This window comes from Ambystoma mexicanum, chromosome 10 (genome assembly GCF_040938575.1).
Source record: "Ambystoma mexicanum isolate Mex_15411 chromosome 10, UKY_AmexF1_1, whole genome shotgun sequence".
In the NCBI taxonomy this organism is placed as follows: Eukaryota; Metazoa; Chordata; class Amphibia; order Caudata; family Ambystomatidae; genus Ambystoma; species Ambystoma mexicanum.
The window spans coordinates 637346569-637364055 of record NC_090932.1 but is presented as its reverse complement, the minus strand read 5'-3'; positions in this window follow the sequence as shown (position 1 = coordinate 637364055).

The following is a 17487-nucleotide window of genomic DNA, read 5'->3' as shown; positions in this document are numbered from 1 at the left end:
TGGCACACCGCCACAATTCAGGATTGGTGCTCCTCCAACGATCTTTGCCTTAATGCCAATAAGACAGAGATACTTCTCACTGGGACCCCTGCTCCCACTTTCCCCTCTCACTCTGTCTACCCTCCTTGGGCTCTCCACCCCCACCTTCCTGTGAGGCCAAAAAACCTTGGTGTCATCTTCTCCTCCACTCTCTCCTTCTCTCCTCACATCATGGATGTTGCCAAAAAGGCCCACTTCCTGCTGTCTCCAGTGCTCTGTCTCTCTCCAGGCCGTACTACTGCAACAGCCTCTTTCTCAATCTGCCTACCTCTACTCTTCGCCCCCTGCAACTAATCCAGAGCAGGATTGCAAGACTTATCTGTGGTCTCAAGCCCATAGACTGTATCTCTCCAGCCCTGAAATCTCTCCACTGGCTCCTGTTGGCAGCAAGGATCAAGTTCAAGACCTTCTGCATAGCCAAAAAGGAATTCTGGGGCCGGGGCCTGCACTTCATCCAACTTTCCTCTTCCGAAATACCTTGCTTGTTCTAAGTCCTTCACTCAGCTACCTCTAACTCTCTGAGAGTCAGACCCTTCTCCAGGCAGAAAGTGGGGGTAGATCTCTCTCCTCCGCAAGTGCCTCCCTATGAAAACGGACTTCTGCCCCTCTCAGACTTCAGCCAGACCACCTGAAGTTCCAGAAGCAGCTCAAGACCCTCCTATTTTCCTCTGCTTCTCTCTCTCTCTCTCTCTCTCTCTCTCTCTCTCTCTCTCTCTCTCTCTCTCTCTCTCTCTCTTCTCTCTCTCTCTCTCTCTCTCTCTCTCTCTCTCTCTCTCTCCTCTCTCTCTCTCTCTCTTCTCTCTCTCTCTCTCTCTCCTCTCTCTCTCTCTCTCTCTCTCTCTCTCTCTCTCTCTCTCTTCTCTCTCTCTCTCTCTCTCTCTCTCTCTCTCTCTCTCTCTCTCTCTCTCTCTCTCTTTCTCTCTCTCTCTCTCTCTCTCTCTCTCTCTCTCTCTCTTTTACCTTTCTGCTGTGCCGACTGGTTGCTTGGTTCCCTCAGAGTCTTACAGGGTACCAGGCTCCTCCAGGACCATTCTTCCTTTGCACTGCCTCCTGGCCTACTGTGCACATAGGGGCTGTAACTGTAATCCCTACAACCACCCTTCCTCCTGGCACTTACCCAGAGCTGCAGTGCCCTGGCTGCACTTACTCAGAGCCATGCTGCCCTGATCGCTTTTTCCCATCCTCTTGCTTGCACTTTCCACTCTATTTCCCCCTGCACTTCTTGTTGTCGCACTTGTATGGTCTGAATGACATAATGCCTAGTAGGATCGTTTGTCTTCTCCTCCATGTGCCTTCCCTCCCTTGTCTTGTGGTGCCTAAAAACACTTGTGTACAGGCACGTTATACATGCGAAATCATATCATATCATTGTAACCTTTGTATTCAGATTTTGCGGTTTCCGGCTATATAACCTGTAACTTCTTGACGGAACATGATGTTCCATCTAATTATCGTTTATTATCAATGTTAGATGCATCCACTCAGATCTTTGCTACATTATTATGAAAGGAGCTGCTAGCCTGGGGCAATAAACATTCTATTCTCCACGTAACACAAGTTGGTTTTCGTGATGGATGTTCTACGTTGCATAATCTTTTGATCTTGCATATGATTATAGCTCATAGCGAGTGCAAAGATAAAGAGAAGCCCGTAGGTCTACTTCATTTTTTATAGATTTTAGCAATGCTTTGATTGCATTGATAGGATGACGATATGGTCTCAATTTAAAGAATAGGGCATTCATTTGGAACTGTTCAACCTACTTCACCAATTGCACTTAAAAACTAAAGCGGGGACCTGAATGGATGGTTTAATCCCTACCAATAGAAGTTTGAAACAGGGGTGCGTTTTAGCACCCCTGTCGTTTAACCTCTATTTTGCAGATCTTCCTGGGGCACTCAGAAAGAATAGAATTTTTGCACCTACGTGGGGTCTATCTTATGTGCCTATGCTTTCGTTTACAGATGATATAATGTTGCACAACCACACTAAAGTAGCTATAATAAGATCCATGTACGCATTAGTTAAGTATGCCAATGAGAATTATTTAAACATTCATTTGAAAAAAGACATGGTTAATGAGTTTTACCGGCAGCGGATGTTGTTCCCTGATTAACATCAATATTGGCAATCTATCAGTGGACGGAGCAGATGAGAACATCTATTTGGGTAGTGCCATCTCAGTGAAACACGAGTCTGCTTGGAAATCAGCCATAGAACTGAAAACACACAGGAAGCTGGGCACATTAATGCACTTTCTAAAGACTAAAAGTGGATACAGTATTGGCGGTTTTCTTATGACATATAAATAAGCCTTGTGCCTCTAATATTGTATGGCTCAGAGACACGCATGATGTGGGTATTGATTGGCTAGACAGATTAGAGAGTTCTATCTTGGGTGTATTCTAGGTGTGGCTAAGGGTGTTCTTTTTGATGTGATTTGTTTAGCATTAGGCCTTATGTTGCTAGGTACAGCGGTTAGAACTAGGCTATGTTCTACTTAAAAAGTAATACTGCACGGTCTATACCTTTATTTGAACTTTTATAAGAAGAGTTCAGTGAGCAAGCATCCAGGAAACGACTGGTTAAGCACTATATGTAAAACATGTTTTAATAAGATTGATTGGGTGCCTGATCTTCAAGAAAATGTGTGAATATTGATATCTTGCCTTGAGAAGAAGGCTCTTATTTTGGATTTTCCAAAGAATTTGGCCAAGGTGACAACATACTGTTCTCTCCAACAGATGCTTCAACTTACATATCGATTGGGAAAACCACTTGCATTTGTATTGACATTTCTAGTCCTCAAATAATAGGATTCCTGGTAATAATTAGACTTAATCAGTTACAATGTTACGATGTAATGGGGGCTAGATCACGTGTCCCTACATATAAGAGAAACTGCTGCATATGCAAAAATGTTGAAACTATTGAGACGCTTTGACATATTGTGACTGCTTGCCCTTGCTTGGGAACAACTGGTGCAGAGTTTCTTAGCAGATTTGTACATGAGGGTGATTCTCTTACTTCCATATGGTTTTGGGGTAGATGCCTTATGGAATATGTGCCTTCTTTGTCGAAAAAGAGTGTACTGTGACCAACCATTAGATTTACAAGTGAAGACTGATATGTTAACTTGCACACTGTTGAAACTATGCTACCTAAATCAATTGATTCACATGTTTATATTTCTCTCTTGTATTTATATATTTTTTAAAATAGAATGAAATTCAGCCCCTGATCAAGAGAATTTATCTCGAAACGCGTTGGGCATATATGTATGGAATAAACCATTTTGATAAAAATTGAAAAACCTTTTGTGAATTTTGCATTAATGTTATTTCTTTAAATATAAATTGTGACTTTACAGTGCATTCTCTCTTATATAGAATGTAACAAGATGACCAAATCTTAATTGTAACATTCCTTTGAATAACTTTAAATTACTGGGCTTGTTTAGCCATAGATAGTTTGCAGGGGACGGGAGTTCCCAAATAGGGAACTTATTCTGGTTCTTTGTAGATAGCACTGTACAATGTATGGAGGACCTGCTTAAATGTTATATCTTTTAAGAACGATGAACGATGTATAGTTAGATTATTCTTTTTACATTGTATGTATGTAATTGTTTTTGGGAATATTTTAATTTTGATTTTTTGGTAGTATGAAAGGTGTGAAAAGGTGATATAACATGTCTTATTAAACATAAATATGTAAAACTATGCTAATATAAACATGTAGGAAATGAAAGAGCAAAACATTGAAAGATGTTTTCTGTAAAAATGCAGCCAGGTCCATATCATGATGAAAGGGAAAGAGAAAATGCTAGGCTACAGGTTAAAATGGGAAAAGTCACCTAAGGCTGCAAGATTAAAAGGGGTGAACATTGAGCAGTGGAATGGAATGCAGGGTGAAGGTGCACTTTCAGTATAAGCATCGAAGTAAATGTAAGGTATCTAGTACAAAAATGGAATAGCTGTTCCCTAGTGTTGTACAAAAACAAGAGAGAAGCAAACAAAGAAACAAAAACTGAAAATGAAAGAATGTTTCTGGCTAAATGGATGAAAAGTGTAGGCTACATAACAGATTGGATGCAGCAGTGAGTATGTGGCCTGTGTAAATGGGTAGAGCCTCTTTGTTGGCCCACAGAGAACCTCATCCAGATGATGTGCCAATTTGGCCCTAGATTTTCTATCTATGACTTTGGCATTGCACAACTGTTTTTATTTTGTACAAAAATATTGAGTGTCACTAGGTTTCAGGACACAGGCACACCATATTTTTTTTGTGTGTGCTTTAAACGTTTGTCTTACTGTACTAATTCACAGAATAATTAACCATGCACTTGATCCTTTCCTTCAAATATTTGTATAGCAGTATCTTAAAAACATAGAAGCGGTCAAGGACAGTCTTTCACCTGTTCTTCTGAGAACACACAGTACTGAAACACTGAAATGCATGGGCTTGTAGAAAGTGTGTTTCCTATAAGATTGCATCAGGTTTAAAATATCGTGAGGACTTTCAGAATAATGGTTTACAAGTCAACGAAAGGCCACAGGTTAATAACTTACCTCTTCTCTTCTGTTAAAACTCTTCCAGAGAAATGGGTTCCCCTTTAGAAGTCAGTTAAGAGCTTCACCCTACCTTTCTCTGAAGGAACTAATCTTTCAAATTCTTTTAAAAATATTGGATTCTTTTATTGGCACCAGATGGTTTCATGAAACTAAAGTGTGGGATTAGAACAAAGTCATTATTCTACATTTCTAAACACTTGTTTGAACATGAAGTAATCTTCGGCATTGTTGATTTAGGCTTTAAATTGGTTGTATCCAATCTTCACTTTATTTCGGTTTTCCACTTAATTTACCAACACACTTGAGGGATCACCGAATCATCACAGGAGACAGGAAAAGCTGCAGTAAGCAGAGTCTCCCTTCATTATTTCATGATTGCTATAAGTAACTGTACTCCTACACTACAATGATGCAATATACCCAGGTAGAAATACCTCACAAATGCAAAGTAAAGCACCAGTGTTTTGTGTCTGCAAATACTACCTTGCAGATATTTTTGAAAATGTTAATTTCATTACTGGGTATATTAGGACCACAATGAACTCCATCCATGCCTATGAATTTAAAATGAAATAAACCGATGAAAACACCAAAAACATTGGCTTTATACTGAAAGGTTTTCAAGAAGGAAGACATGGGTAATGACAAAATAAAGGTGGGTGGGAAGGGTAGAATAAACAAACTATACACTACATAAATGCATGGTATTACCCAAATTGACCTTTTACAATTGACCTTTTGCACACTTGACCTAATTATAGTGGTCTTAATTGACCTTCCGCACACTTGACCTTTATATTATTTAGTTATTTTATATATGTATTGGGTTGGTTTTGGATTATAAATAATAGGTTTTGGATTGGGTGGGGGGTTGCGGGGAGTTTCCCCCCGCATATATGTCCTAATTGACCTTCTAAATTAGGTCAATTCTCCGGAGGTCAATTGTGAAAAGGTCAATTAGTATACAACCAAATGCATGAGTGAATAAATGATTGAAAGGAGGAGTTCAAATGCACATTATGAATGAAGCACAACAAATACAGGGATAAACACAGGAATGACGTGCCATATGAATGAAGCCAGGAATACATGAAGCGGTTAATAATTGTACAAAAAAGCAAGGAAGAATGAGGAGGGAAAGGCATGAATGATCGAATTAAAAAAATATATGAACATTCCTGTGAAGGGAATCAAAGAATGATTGAAAATCTAAAGGAATTAATAAGTGACTGAATACATTAATGAACTAAGTGTACAGACGATCGAATGACACACACATTTATAAGAACAGGAATGCCCATATACTCAAATGTAAACATAAACATACGAATAAGGAAAAGAAACACTGAAGTATTGAACAACTAACATAATTCAGAATACAAGAATGAAGAAAGTGCACAAAGGAAGCCTGAAAGCATTCACCAAGGAAGGCATAAACAGCAGTATAGATGAGAAAATAAATAAATTAGGCTATGGAAGTGGTAATGGAGGGGTAAGGCTAAACACAAATGGACAGATGCTGGTATGAATGAAGAAAGGAACAGATGAAGTGGACTGCATGAAGCAAGGAAGGACAACACAAAGGAATAAAGAACAGCATGAACGAAGGACAGCCTAGAGGAAGCAATAGCAGCATAGGAAAAGACAATACAGCGGCAAGAAATCACGGTGCAGGAAGAGGGATGAAAGCACATGGGGTGTAAAAATCTAACAGATGGTTGCCCAGTTAGCAACATTGTTAAGTATTTTCATGAGGTCTGTGTGATGTATTGACATTTGGCAAGGGTGTAGGAGCACTGACTTTTTTTGTTGTTTTATTAGCATTTGGTTAAATACAAACCTTTAGTCACTTATTAATCATATTTATACAAATAATAAAACCACATCAAAAAGTAAAATCAATCACCTCAAAATTAATGATGTTACAACATGCACTGAAAATTTAGAATTAAAATGACAAATAAAATAAAAATAAAAATAGAGATAGAAGTAAATGTTCTCTTCCTTCTCTTTTCTTTCTTTCTACAAGGTTAAAATTGAAACTTTCTGCAGGGCAATAGACTTGGCACTGAATATTGCACTCCAAAATGTATTCGCTGCTATAGACCTGATAGGCACAAATTCACTATACCCCCATCAATATTGCATGCACAGCATCTCACACTGAGTCAGGAGATGGTTTGCAGTTTCAATGTGCAAATTACATAGACGATACAGTCTATCTGGATGGGCCAATTTAATCCATCTCCTTATATGTTCTTGCGTAGGGAGTATATTAAATTGCAAATTCACTATGAATCTGTGTACCTCAGCAGGGAGCATTTATGTCAAATAAGTGCAGAGTCGTCCCTGAGTGAATCCCTACTGGCATACATCTGATACATCATTCTCCTACTTAAGGACTCAATATTAGCCACTATATCGGCCTTGATGTTTTTCTTTTTTAAAATAAGAGAGAAATTGTGCAATTTCAGTATTTCAGAAATATTGCTATCCAGATTACCCAAATGCACAAGGGCGTCCATTTCCAACTGCTTCATGAATCCATTAGAGATCTTTCTCTTGTATGCTCGTGCCATAATGCTGTAGAGACTCTCGGTTTCAATCAGTGCACCAATTATCTCCATGTACAGTTTACACAGCTGATTAAGCAATGTTGACCTAATCCATTGAGTCCCAAGCTCACAGCGCCTGGCCTCCACCAGAACAGAAGAGGGAACCCCCAGTATTTGGGAATTATATCTCTGAAAGGGTAATCTGCTGCTTAGTTGTTCCTTTCTTAAGCTCCATGCCAAAAGCATAGTGTGAACTTGTGCCCTGCTGCTTCAGTAGTCTGGTCTGCAGAAACTGCTCTACCAGTGTCACAGACCAGTTTCAGAGATCAACAGTGCCCATTTGACAGCTGCAATGACAGCCAAGTCTCTGCAACACAGGGGCTGCATTTGAAAAACACACATCAGTTTCAAAACCCTATAATTATGAGTCTACCTCCTGGTGACATAATAATATTTAAATATAAGCCGTGAATGAGCTATTGTACGGTGGATGGTATTCTCATAATTATTAAAGACACAGCAATTTGATATCACACATCTACCAGCCCTGTGAGCTCAGCTATGGAACGGTTATGTGTATATTGTCCCCAGACAGGCTGGACCTTACCACTCATGGCAAGGTTGTAGCCTTGGTGATTGCCTCTCTTTGTTACTTTGTAGGGTAGGTGATGCCCTTCCTGGAAGACAGCACTCCCCAGGAAGCTGGCCTGGGAACAGGAATCAAAGGGTACATCCATTTACAAAAGGCTTGTCCTCAAGGCAGGGAGCAGAATTACAAAAGGCCTTGGATTCTATTAGAAAGGGAGTTGCTAGGGTTAGAGTAGATAGTTGAACTGGGACAGCCGATCCAGCTCTTTAAGACAAGATAGCAATACTTAGAGACAGATGGTGATACAGAATATTACTCAAACATCAATAATCAAACTAACTCAGGAAGTTGGCAAAATGCGACTGTTTTAATATCAATTATCTAAAACAGGTAGTTACAACGGACATCAACATGTTCGCTCGATCCTCACACTCAATTCAACACATAAAACACAGGTTATGTTCTACAAACTTATCATTATTGACGTCAATCTATGTTGCAAACTACAAAAACCTATTCAAAATTGTGATAGGCTTACAAGAAACATCTAGGTATACGTTCCATACTGGTCAGGGAAAGTGATTGGGTCTCTAACATCAGGTGGGGCATGTGGGGTACATTTACCAGCACCAACAGAAATTTGCTTCATCACAAAACCGCATTTCAGCATTCACCCAAAAACAGATGTGCTTTTTTTGTCTGCTTAGCACATGTGTGGTGACATTTGAACACAGCCACCCCAAGAATGGCTGCATTTTTGTGCTCCTTCACGTGAATCCAGAGAAAATAACCTGAATTCAGAATGGCTCTACATTGCTGTTCTGTCATTTGAAGACTCAAGGCTGCACAAGAAAATGACCTGCATTCAAGACGGCATCGCACTTGAGCCTCCTTTCATTTTAAACATCACACAGTTTTGCTCCATTAAAACACAGCCCTGCATGTGTATTTCACTTGATTGCCATCAAATTAAGCCATCCCTCCCAGAACAGCATTGTTTTCATCAAGAAAGTCCAAGAATAGCAAAGAATTCTGTTTCAGTCCGCAAGGCTAGAATTTACTTTTGAAATGAGCCAGCACATGCAAATTACTACAAAGGAAAGCTATAGCATGGCTCTCTCTCTTGCCTCGCGTCAGTTACCAAGAAATGATTTGCAGCAGATCTCTGTGTCCAGAAACTGACCATATCTTTAAAAGTCTTTCAGAAAGTTAATGCAAAGGAAACTGTGTGCGGCAGAAACCGCATTTTGTGAAATTAACATGAGAAAAAATGAACACGTGTAAATCTGCTTTTGCAAAGCAGGAAAATGGCATTTTGAAAACTAAATGTGAAATAATACCATGGTGCGCACAGAAACACAATTGTATGTGGGTAGAGGGGCTGCAAAGCTGTATATATTATGCTCTTTCCCCCCAAAAAGACCAATCAGGCTGGCTGAGTCCCAGGAATTCCTGTCAAACCAGTTTGGTAAAAAGGCTAATTTCGCACCTCCAAGTGAACTGAAGTTACAAGGGCATGTGCTCCCAAGGACAAAGGAAGGTGGAAGCCCTGTGTGTTAAACCGGAGGTGTGATTTCCTCTATGTTCATTCCCAGCACCCACTGGATGGCTTCAAAGGGGAGTCATGGAAGCCCTTTGGTCAGGCTGAACCATGAGGAGACAAGTTGGCTGGGGGAGTGGAAGGACTGCCCATACAAGGGACTGATCTGGCCCATTGATTTGAAAAACTGTTGTACATCAGGACATTTTGCCCAGCACCCTAAATAAGCAAGAATTCAATATTCTGCTAGTGTTTTGTGGGATTCTGGATCTTTCTAGCACCTGGTGAACTGGAATGGCAGGAAAATGCATTTCTGGGTGAAGCACAGACATTAAACTTGGGGAAAATATGGCAACTACTAGTATGCATAAGTGTAGCCGTTTGCAGAATTTTAGATATTATGTTTCTCCTGAAAACAGCAAAATTGTGCCAAAGGACGATGTATCATCACACATAATTGACACTCGAACTGGCCAATTCCTTGTGAAATATGGGATCTGCATATCTGTTTTTTGTGATGGTGACTAGTGTAAATTTGAAGTTTTGTTACATAACTCATTTTTGTAAAAATTAGGCTTGTGAGACAAAGGGAGTCATAAAATGCACACACATCAAATGAGGTCACTTCCCCTGAACCAATCACCCCGGAGGGAGGAGGGGACATCAGTAGCCTGGCCTATCCCATTTGAGGGGTAAGTCCAGAGTACTTCCCCCATATTGTTAAATTCTATGATGCCACTCTGGCTATATAAGCAGGAGACAGAGAGACACAAGGGATATTCAACATTCAAGATTCCAAGACTCCAAAACCAGATCTAGAGGCAGCTGATACCTCCTAGGAGAATCCAGTGACCAGACCCTTTGGCCAGATGACCCATCCTGCTGTTCACAGTGACCAGACCTTGCTGGCTGACCAAATTATCAAACTCAAGCTTGCCTTGTAAGTACCCTACCAGCCAGTACCAATCCTATTGAAATCCTATTCAAACCCCATTAAAATCCCATTCATAACCCGAATTGCCAGTATCCTCTGTTCACCCTTTCCCTAGAAGAATCTGTGTTAGCATATTTATTTTCTATTTATTTCAGTTATCTGTGCAAGTCCTTAGTACCATTTTGAGATAAATTAATGAATTCCCTTATAAGGAGGTATGTAGTGCAAGCTGGTTAAAATTCGAAATTAACCCCTTTGCGCGCAGTGTCTTTCCTTAAGAATATAGTCATTAAAATATGGCATCAGAAGAACCTGTTATTGTGTAACCAAAACCGAATCTGCCCGTGTATTTTGCTTTTCTTTAAAATCCGACTTGCATTTCCCGTAGAAAAACCTACACTATTATCCTATAAAGAGTCATCCCTTCCCCTTAGCATCCTATCTGTTCTGTGCCTTTGTTTCTCATCCGAAAAAACGATTTCTGATTTTAACTGCTAACCCCAGTTTCTTAGCTATTTGCCTGTTTCAAGCCCGTGTAAAATAAGAAATTGCAATTTTGCAGCGTGTGATTTGTGCTGTATTGTTTTCCTTCCCAAAATCGCTTTTCTCTCCTGTGTTCACGTTGCTTTAGTGCCCGGCTCAGTAGCCTGTAAGCTTTCTTGTCTTTTTAGTGCAGCCACACAAATTTCTGTCCTAGCCATCCTACCGCAAGTGTAAACTGATTTATAAGTAACCAGTAAAATCCCAGTTTGCTATTTTGCTCATTTTGAGGGTTTTCACTTTTCGTTTTTTGGCCTCCCGTTCTGGGGTGGTGGGTTGAATTTAAAAATCGATTTTTCCCTCTTCTATTTGACTCCTAGCCACTGCTTTCCATCCACACAGAATGTAGTCAGCAGGTGTTTGGGGGAAGTGTTGCAGGGGGAGTGCATAACCTATGTGCCATCTGTGATTGTGAAGAAAAGTGATTGGCCCTCATTACGACCCTGGCGGAAAGTGACTGACCGGACCGCCACAGCGTAAATAGCGTTTCCGCCATTGCAAGAAGGAGCAAAGTGCGGCCCATTCCGACCCATCGGGCACGAGCACCACGGCATGGCGGAAGTGCAAAGTCCGCGATGGCGGAAATGACCCCAAAACGGCCCACACCGCCGCCGTACGGCGCCCTAGGTGCAATACCGCCACCCATCACAGCGGACACCGCAGTGTGCGCCTACCGTAAAGTACGGTGACCGGAAATATACGGAAACGGAAGTTAAAACACGGGCCCGGAACGGGAAACAACCCGCCGTACACCTATAAAACCACTAAAACCACACAACCACTAAAATCACCACCCTGAGACACAACCCAACCCGTCATCCACCCTAGCGAAACCAAGAAAAATGGGAAAAGTAGCGAAGAAAGCGTGCGACCGCAAGCGGCAGGTCCACTTCTCCCGTGAGGAACTCACCGTGCTAACAGAGACCCTCCAGGAGAATGCTGCCGTCGTCTTCTCCACGCAAATGACCAGGACGGCACTCGCAAACAAGAAGGCCATATGGGCTCTGGTGGCACAGCGGGTAAGTGCGGTGGGGACCGCACCCCGCACCCCACAGCAATGCCGCAAGCGATGGGACGACCTGCGGATACGCGTCCGCAGCATACTCTCTGCCAACCGCAACATTGCCACAGCCACCGGGGGAGGGTCGGAATCACCAATCAAGCTGACCCCCTGGGAAGAAATCTGTGCCTCCACCATCGGAATGGAGAGCATAGAGGGAGTCGGAGGGATGGAGAAAGGAGTGCAGACATCCGAAGATTCAGGTAGGTGGGCCTAATGAAACAATGCTAAATCCACAAAGTCCATCCATTCGAAGCACCATGTGTCCCCATAGTGCAACAGAAACACATGTCCAGGAGAACGTCCACACACATTGGCCTGATAGCGCACGTTAAAACCCACAATAAATACATAAATAATTAAAAACCCCTAAAACACGCACTACACGTGCAGCAGGCACACCCTAACTGCAGGCTGCCAAACAACTGCACCCTCACTCCACACACAAATGGAAGCACCTCCAAGGCCCCGACCCAAATCACCCTCAGGTACCACCCCAATGCATGTGATACATTGCCATTCCAATTCCCACAGACCCACCAATAACCCTCGCCCTCCTTTACTCCACCACAGGGTCCGATCCAAACGACGAGCTGCAGGACACCCCTACCAGCACACCTGCAAAGAGGGCCAAGACCGACGGCCAAAGACCCTCCACCTCAGCTGCACGCATCAAGACACGGCAGCAGCACAAATCAGGTGGCAGCACACAGGAGGGAACATCAACAGGCACCCCAGCAGCCAGCATGGCCACAACACCACCACCACAGGTCCCCCCAACGGATGCCACAGAAGGCACTGCCTCCGGTGGCAGCAGCACCATAGGTGACACCCCATTGATGGCAGCATGCTCCGACACAGAAGACGGGGATGTCGAAGTCAGATCCATCCATGACCTGTCCCAATCCCCCTGTCTGTTCCATCCCGTACTACATGAGGATACCACGCAGGGGCACCCACAAGACGACGACTGGCCATCCCCCACAAGCCCTGTGGCAGGGCAACATGAGGACAACAGCCCCTCTGTGACACCCCCGCAAATGGCCATGGCCCAGCAGAGGCAACAGTCCCTCGACCAGTTAATCGTTGAACAGCAGCAACTGGCCACGCTCCTCAAGGACCATGCCGATGAATGTGGGGGCACTAAGGCAGACATAGAAACATCAACTGAGACACTTAGGGCACAAATGGAGAGAGGCACAGAGACACTAAGGGCACAAATGGAGAGTAGCACCGAGAGCCTGAGAGTCCAAATGGAGGGAAGCACCGAGAGCCTGAGGGGGGAACTGCATGCGACGTCCAAAGACGTATGTGGTGAACTTGCCGCAGTGCGCCGTGTGCTCACTGAGCTCTCGCAAACCCTTAGGGACATGCATGGACGTGAGCAGGCAGAGACATCATCCGTTGCAAGTTCCGTCCAGGGCAGCCCCCAACGTAGATCTGGGAGGAACCTGCGCTCCACAGGCAGGGGTGCCCCTGATACCCGCAGAGGGGGCTTGCAATAGCGACTGCCCACGGACGATGAGCATCTTTGGACACTGGTGTTCGGGGGGGAGGTGGGAGGGTGGAGGGGGTGTGTTGGGCTCACTTGGGTGGCGGGTCGATAGGGTGTACAACATGATATCACATATGCCATAAAAAGTGCACGATCAACCAATGAGATGTGTGGACATTGATCTTTGTGTACTAGGCCATTATAGGCGTACAGTCCATATTGTGCATGTACCAGACACACACAGTGCCACGCATCCCGTGTCCATGTATCAGCCACCAGGCGTGAGTGCTAGAAGCATGCATCAATGAGATGCTGACGAATGTCACGGGCCTCCGGTGCCTCGCAGACTCCTTGAGGTGCTGCCACATCCCCACCCTCATCATGACCATCATCAGGTGCTTGCAGTTCTGCGTCAGGGGGCATGGGCACATTTCTACGTACGCACATGTTGTGGAGCATGACACATGCCATCACCATCTTTGCAACCTTCTCATGGCGGTACAGGAGTGCCCCGCCAGACCTGCTGAGGCACCGGAAACGGGTCTTCAGTAGGCCGAATGCCTGTTCAATGACTACACGGGTACGTGAGTGGGCATGGGTGTAGTCCTCCTCATGCTGGTCCCGTGGGTTCCGGACTGGTGTGAGGAGCCATCTCTTCAGTGGATATCCAGCATCACCTGTATGTGGACGAGAAACGTATGATGTGGAATGCCATTGCTACGTACGCACACCCCCCCCCCCCTTCCTGCCAGGTCATTGCCGAATCACATACCCCACATTATCATGCATGTAATGAGACTCACCGAGTAGCCAGGATCTGTTCCCTGCGTGTCGCTCCATGTAGCGTGGTATTGTAGAGTTCCTCAAGACCATAGAATCATGGGTTGATCCAGGGAATCGGGCACAACAATGTGTAATGATCCTGTTGGAGTCACACACCATTTGTACATTCAGGGAATGAAATTGTTTTCGGTTGCGGTACTGGGCCTCCATGGCATGTGGGACGACCAATTCCACATGGGTGCAGTCGATGGCACCAATGCAACCCGGTATGCCGCCAAGTGCATGGAATCCCACTTTTGTGTTGGTAATTTCCTGCTCCGAGCGTGGTAGAGAGATGTAGTCGTCTGCGTGCTGCAGGAGGGCATCGAGCACTTGCAATAGTGTCCGTGAGAACAGTGGCTGAGAAATGCCATGCAACTGTCCGACTGTGTGCTGGTAGGTGCCTGTGGCCAGGAAGTGGAGTACAGACACCACCTTCAGTAGGGGTGGGATGGCGGTTGGGCTATCTATCATGCTGACAAGGTCAGCCTGTGTCATGTCCACAATGGCGGTTATGGTGTCCCGGTCCAGACGGTAGAGGGTGTGGATCTGCTCATCAGTGAGGTTGAACGGATGTGCTCGGAGGCGTGGGATTGCGGGCTGCCTGCGTGGTGGTAGTGGCTGTGCTGGCGGCCCTTGCTGGCCCTGCCTTGGCCTCCTCCTCCTCCTGCGTCTCCTCCGTGCGGCCGGTTGTAGTTGGTGTTCGTCTTCTTCTTGGAGTTGGAGTACTTGCAGTGCTATCAGGTCCCCCAGGGCCAACATCGCGAGTCCTGCCGGTAGCATTTCGGAGTGGGTGTGGGAGGAGACTGGCTGTGCAATTTATGTGTTTCCAGGCTGAATGGCCTCCACCTGTGGTGATTCATTCCACCTGTGCAAACTGCTCTCCCCTTTGGCCGAGCACGTCCCGCGCACAACGCTGCAATTCGTGGAATGGCATCTTGCTATTGCAATCTTGTATTTGTACCCGATGGCCGTGTAACATTGGTTGATATGTTCATTCTGTTGTGGTCCCATTGTTTCAGTGGAAGGGTCAGTGGAACGTAGTACTCGAGTAACGGTGGGCCCTCATTCATCACTGTACCGAGTTGCAACGACGGGCGGGGCGTCCCATTCGTGGGTGAAGGCAGTTGCCATTTTCACACACAGCCGCACTCGATGGATTAATTAGTGTTTTCAAACGGCCACAGATGCCTCTTCGACGTGATGTTGCAAATGAGGAATTCGAAGGGCGGCGTTTTCGGTTTTCAGCTAGCGGCGAGGAGATGCCCACAGGTCTGACTGCAAATATAACGTTCTATTGTTCAATGTCCTTGGGACAGGGGCCATGGCGAGAATGCTATGATTGATATGAATAGTATGGGATGCGCAATTGCGTAGTGGACGATAAGGCAGGACGTTCCCAAATACATGTTACTTCACTAGACTGGAATTACGTGCTGGGGCACTGTGGATTTTGCAGGCTGCATAACGCACAGACTCAATGGATATTTCTAATGTTATGTGAGTAAATATTCAGGCGTTTTCATTACGGGATGAGGGAATGATGAATGGATGCATGGGCAGGTGATTTGATACAGTGTTTGCCATGTACAGGGCTTCTTGGGATCTGTCCGCCCCCCCTGCGCTATGTGATGCAGGGCTGCCATAGTGGGACCATCATCTATCTGGCCTTGTTGAGCCCTCCCTGTCTCGACGCGCCTTCAGACACTTGTGTCCATGCACGTTACCAATCCCATCTGAAGGATTCTGTTTTCACAGGCGCATGCACAGGTACACTCGTTTGTGATGGTGTTTTCACCTCGATATAGGTAGTTATGATTCGCAAGTGGTTTTGGGGTGGTGATGATCCTTTGGAGTGGGCTTGCATGCATATGGCTGTGGATCTAGTGTGATCATTGAAGTGAGTTGTTCGAATGTAGTTCTGATGGCCATTCTATTCTGTTTCTTTTCTTTTGGTTGACAGGTATCTCCTCCCCTTTTGCCACTGCCATCTGTATGCCACTCCTGCAGATGGATTTTACTCCCGACACCTGCTGCTTCGTGTTAATCAGTGGAGCAGCATTACGATCTTATGGGACGATCGCCAATGGGCCACATGCCCTTACGCAGTACTGGTGGCTCGGAGCAACATTTCGGCCTTTCAGCTGGACTAGTGCCTCCCCATTGGGACGGCCCTGCGGTTCTGTGCGCTTCCATGTTGCCTTTTCGTACGTGTATGTGGCTCTGTGTACCATGAGGGAACAGGGCGTCACACGAGTAGTGGCTGGTCATTTCTTGCGGATGCAGCCCACAATGGTGAAATGTGTTTTGGAGTTCATGGCCTGATGGCTGTATGGGCTTGGTGATATTGATGTGCATTAAAATTCTATTCTGATATGGGCCGTGTAGCGTTCTTCTTTGCAAGTGATGTGGCATATTCCTATTTGGGGAGCGATGTATTGTGAGGGGATCTGCATTGGGTTCCAGCTTCGGAGTTTTGTTGCGTGGTCCTGTACTGGGCGCGTTTGCCTACGAAGCCTGTGAGGTCAGGGATGGGGGCTGCCAATATGACAGTTTGAATGTTGTCATGCTCAGGGGCGGGGGATTGGGTTTTGTGTGACAGATGCCGGTCAGCCAGGTGGACTGGTGGAATGTTGTGATTTTCTGAATATTGCTGGTCACAGGTGCCTGTGTTTGCGTGCGTTTCTTGGTGGGGGACTGTGGTCATGTCCATTGGGATGGCTTCTGTATTCGTGCCATCTGTGCCCTGCAGCTCCCATTGGCCCCTCTTGAGGTCCATTTGTTCGTTGGCATGCATGGGTGACTTGTGCATTTCACTGGTTGCATTGTGGCTTCGTTGCACCTACGGGGAGTTGTACTTTGTGGGCAGGGAGCGGTGTACGGGCAGTCAGTGGGGCCGTTTACGGTTGATTCGCGATGCCGTACTTCTCACCATGGCGGAATGGTGCATTCCGCCATGCTTGATGGCGTTAGGTACATGTCCGCTGGGGTCGGAATTGGCGTACCGTTGCGCCATGGTGGTGTTTACGGTTTGGCATGGCGCGCGCGCGCGTGCTTGGTGCAGTTAGCGTTGGCGTTCACTACGGTGTCGCTAATGGCATCGTACTTTGCGGTGACGGGTCATAGTCGCACCGAGCGCTATTCGATGGCGGTATTGCATTTCCGCCATCGTTTTCCGAATTCCGCCAGGGTCGTAATGAGGGCCATTGTGTTTCCATTGCTATTAATGGTTTATGTAGATTAGAAAGAGTAGACAGTTGAATTAACTGTGTTGTAAGATGTTGCATTATATTACCACACCATGATGGCTGCTGCCCTAAATTTTGTTTTGCTCTGATT